The sequence below is a fragment of the Limulus polyphemus genome, unplaced genomic scaffold, assembly GCF_000517525.1.
Source record: "Limulus polyphemus unplaced genomic scaffold, Limulus_polyphemus-2.1.2 Scaffold5540, whole genome shotgun sequence".
In the NCBI taxonomy this organism is placed as follows: Eukaryota; Metazoa; Arthropoda; class Merostomata; order Xiphosura; family Limulidae; genus Limulus; species Limulus polyphemus.
The window spans coordinates 2,634-7,063 of record NW_013671150.1 but is presented as its reverse complement, the minus strand read 5'-3'; the positions used below and the strand labels follow the sequence as shown (position 1 = coordinate 7,063).

At 35.0% G+C, this 4,430-nt stretch overlaps 1 long non-coding RNA gene across 1 annotated transcript; it reads left to right on the top strand.

The window, feature by feature from the left end:
• The first annotated feature begins 346 nt into the window (after window positions 1–346).
• On the top strand, window positions 347–4,424 carry LOC106472709. The gene is made up of 3 exons (XR_001291636.2): window positions 347–679; window positions 2,820–3,026; window positions 4,287–4,424. It is a non-coding gene; the product is annotated as an uncharacterized LOC106472709 (long non-coding RNA).
• The last annotated feature ends 6 nt before the right edge of the window (window positions 4,425–4,430 follow it).

Below are 4,430 nucleotides of genomic sequence, written 5' to 3'. Positions count from 1 at the left end.
GTGTGTTTTAGTGCACACTTTATATGTATCGTCTAATTTTACAATTGTTTAACGTTATCCTTCAAGTCTTTTCTTTCTTTTTTTTTTTCCTGTTCTTGTTTTGGCAATTTAGGCAACACGCTGAAACAGGTTGTTATCCCTCAGGCCACCCTATCTTAAGTGCAGAAGAAACGATTGAGTTCATCGCATACGTTTTGTTGTTTTGTTTGTTCTTCACTAAATTACAGTTTTATAGCAGAAGCCGCGAAATACGACTTTAAATTCTACGTCATGAATGTAGTAGTGTCTTTACATATTACAACAGGGTTAAAACAGATTCTTAAATGTGGGCTCCAACACCAATATTTTCTGGCACAGCTCCGAGAGATACCTGGCTTCGGTACGGGAACAACGCGGAAGTAACACACGCTATGGTCACGTGCCAGCCAGTACGAGGTCACAATGTGGTTCGGTGAACGTCTTCTTCATTTCTTTGTTTAAGCTCAGTTCCATACAATGTCTGAAACAACGCATAGTAGTTGGTGGTCTATACTGCAGGAATTGGAGTCTTGAAATAACTTATATATGACAGATCTTACGTCCCCTATGCTGGATTAATCTTTGGTACACGTAATTAAAAAGAATGACTCTCAGTGTGGATCCAGAAATTCACGTACGTAAATACTTGCACATGAACGATGTAAGTCCCACTGTCAGCTTCTATAGCTATTCAATTTCTTATAACCAAGTGTTTGTTTAAGACGAATAAATATAAGTTATTTTTAAGTACTCAGAAAATGAAATGCAGAGGTATGTTTTGAAGTTAGTACAGAGACTAAATAAATAAACACAAGTAAATGTATATGAATATATACGCTGTGTGTATAGCTGCGTCTGGGACGTTTTTCTTTACGTCACTTTAATGTGAAACAAAATACCAGGTGATTTTTGGAAATGGTCACGTGGACGTTTCGTGGCTTTAAAAAATTAAATGTTTTTTTTTTATACAAACTGTTATATATTGAGATTTTATCTTTTGTCCGGACACTTTGAAGGAAGCATTATAGAAAAGGGCGGATGGTGCTTGTTTACGAAATTATATTATGAAGGAAAAGGAAATGCTTATTGAATTACTGATAGTATTTGTAATTATCCACTTGGATGCGAATAAGATTTTTTTTTCACTGTTTAGGCTTACCACTAATTTATGTATGGAATAATATTTGGAACAAAGATCAGAATTACTCCGATTCTCCCCTGTTTGGCCAGCCATCTTTAAAATTAGTACGCACGTCAAATGGTTTTTACTATGTTCTTTTAAATGTTAATGTCAATATTTTTGCATTCGGGTAAAGGCAGTTGTACTGGTTTGTCATGTATGGATTGACCACTTGCGTGTGTTCGTCGGTAAATAGAATATTAGTGTTGTAGAATATGAACTTAAATAAATTCACGAGGCTTTTGTTGAACTGGACATTACATATACAATCGTAAATATATTTATATTCAGAATTTTATAGTGTATATGTCTATATCTAAATAGACGCACGAGATTTTTGTTAGAATAGGCATTATAAAATCCTATATATATATATTAATATTTCTATGAAAAAGGTGTATTGTACAATGGACCTACGTTGATGAATATTGAAATTAATACTGAATAAAAGATTATATATCAATCTATTACTAATATACAATCTATCATAAAAACCAATTCGAAGTAGTTCTAACGTTATTCAACTTTTAATCGACTCATTTATCGGAAAACCTAACTTAATGATAGAGCAAAACAGGAACGTGATAACAGGAAGCATTTATTAAATGTTTCGGGATCGTTATAATTCCATCATCAGTAATCTAGAGTTACAAAACAAACAAACAATATTTGTAATTACAACAGAAATATGTATATATATATATACATAACATTTGTTTGCTTGAAGTTAAGCACAAAGCTACACAATGGGCCATCTGTACTCTGCCCACCACGAGTATCGAAACCCGGTTTCTAGCGCTGCAAGTCCGCAGACATTCCGCTGTGTCACTGGGGAGCTAAACATAAGCAGTAAATATGAAAATGTAGCACAGTTGAATATGTTTAAATCCAGTGAAAATGCAGTAAATTTCAGAGTTTAAGGGAAAGCTCGATAAATATTTGAGTTATAAGAACTGTCTTTGATTTATTTTATAGTTCAGTTTAGTGGATGGGACAGTCTAGATGGGCCAACAGTAGCACAGCGGTTTGTCTGCGGACTTACAACGCTAGAATCCGGGTTTCGATACCAGTGGTAGGCAGAGCACAGATAGTCCATTGTGTAGCTTTTGCGCTTAATTACAAACGAACAAACCTTAAATTTTATGCTATTTCAAACCGAGAGACCATGAGTTTGGTTTGTTGTTGTTGTTGGTTATTAAGCACAAAGCTACACAAAGGACTATCTGTGCTCTGCCCACCACGAGTATCAATATCCGGTTTCTAGCAACATAAGTCCGCAGACATACCGCTGTGCTATTGGGGGGCAGTTTGGTTTGGTTTATTTTGAATTTCGCATAAAGCTACACGAGGGCTACCTGCGTTAGCCATCCTTAATTTAGCAGTGATAGACTAGAGGGAAGGCAGTTAGTCAGCATCACCCACCGCCAACTCTTGGGCTACTCTTTTACTCTCTGGGATTGGCTGTCATATAATAACGCCCCCACGGCTGAAAGGGCGAGTATCAGACCATGAAACTAGGCTTACACGAAACCGGAGAAACACCTTGCAACACAACACGACGTTTTTTTTTCTTTTGCTTAATAACTTTTTAATAACAATTTCCATGTATATTATCATACAGTTGATGATTTTCATCGTCGCTCTGGTAACGGTCTCGCTGCTGGGCGGGTTTCTTAACCGAGTTGGTTATGGCGAAGACAGGAATTCAACGAACAGTACCGAAGCGGATTACAATTGGAGCTACAGAGCCAGAATTGGAGTAGCCTATAGTTATTTTTCCTACAGGTATTACTTCCATCCATAAACAAAGGAAGTTTCCTCCTATAAGGTAAGTATTCTCTTTTATATTGAAACAGCTGTAAAGTTACAATGTCGTGATCCAAGCTGAGGGTGTATTTACAAATATTGTTAAGACGATAATAACCGCTAGGTGGGGTGAGAAGTATTCATGATTAATCTTTAAGAGGTACAGAATAATTAACAATAACGAGAAGACAATCAAAACAGAATTGTAGTAGTTTTTAAGTTATTGGTTAACAATGTTTACAGCCTTTTGAGCTGCCAAGAAAACAAAATTTTTACAAAATTTATGGGTTTTTTTTATGTCATTTTTAATCACCAATAAAATAACCTAAAATATCTTAGGCGTATCAGTGATGTTATGACTTGTGCCTAAATCATTGTTACATATTATATTTCGAACCAACTATTTAATGATTATATATATATGTGTGTGTGTGTGTTTTCCAAAATTGAACTGACTTATGATTTTTGACAATGATATAAATTTGTAAAAAGTTTCAATTTTTTTTAGGTGTGATATACGTCTGCGGAATGATGTTTTAATCGGGGAATAAATATTCAGTTATTTCTCTTTGAATTCTCAGTTTGAATCTCAATAGCATTATCGTCAATAATATCTTAGAAACGTGGGTAATTGATAGAGTGTAAGAAATTAACAGTTAGGTTTTGTTTGGTTGTTGTTAAACACAAAACTACACAATAGGCTCGACGCGGGTATTGCAATACGAAGTTTTTTAGAGTTATAAGCCCTCAGATTTACCGCCGAGCCACCTAGTGGCAACACAATGGGTAAAAACCATTGATCGAAATTAAATATTTGACGTCTTATTCCAGTTTCAATTTGTATGTAGAAAACTGATAAAAATTAATTAATTTTTTTTCTGATAGTTCGTTTTGAATTTCGCAACATGCTACTCGAGGGCTATCTGCGCTAGCCGACCCTAATTTAGCAGTGATGGACTGGTAAGCCTGTTAGAGGGTGGGGGTGGGGGAATAAAATGGTTAGTTTAAGATACAGAATGCACTTACTCGATAAATGTAGATTTTGATACTATACATCTACATTTATAATAATAATAAAAAAAAACGTCTGTGGAAAGAAACCAAACACATTTGAATTGCCAGAGATAATATGGTCGTTATATTGATTGCCTCACTCGAAAAGTTCTTTTATTTTTCTTGTTAATTTATTCTTTACGTCAATCTCTCTATTACAGCAATTTACTTTTTAAGGTAGGCTGAATGTTCACAACTATTTTAATATTTTTTTTCTTTTCATAAACAGCATTAGCCTGGTGATTAACATTCCGAACCGAAGACCCGATGACCCACAAGCGAAGATGTCGTTTATAATTTCAAATAACTTATTATCGATGACGAGAAACCAACTTTGAGACTAATAATGGTTGGAGACGGCTTGAATGGGTAA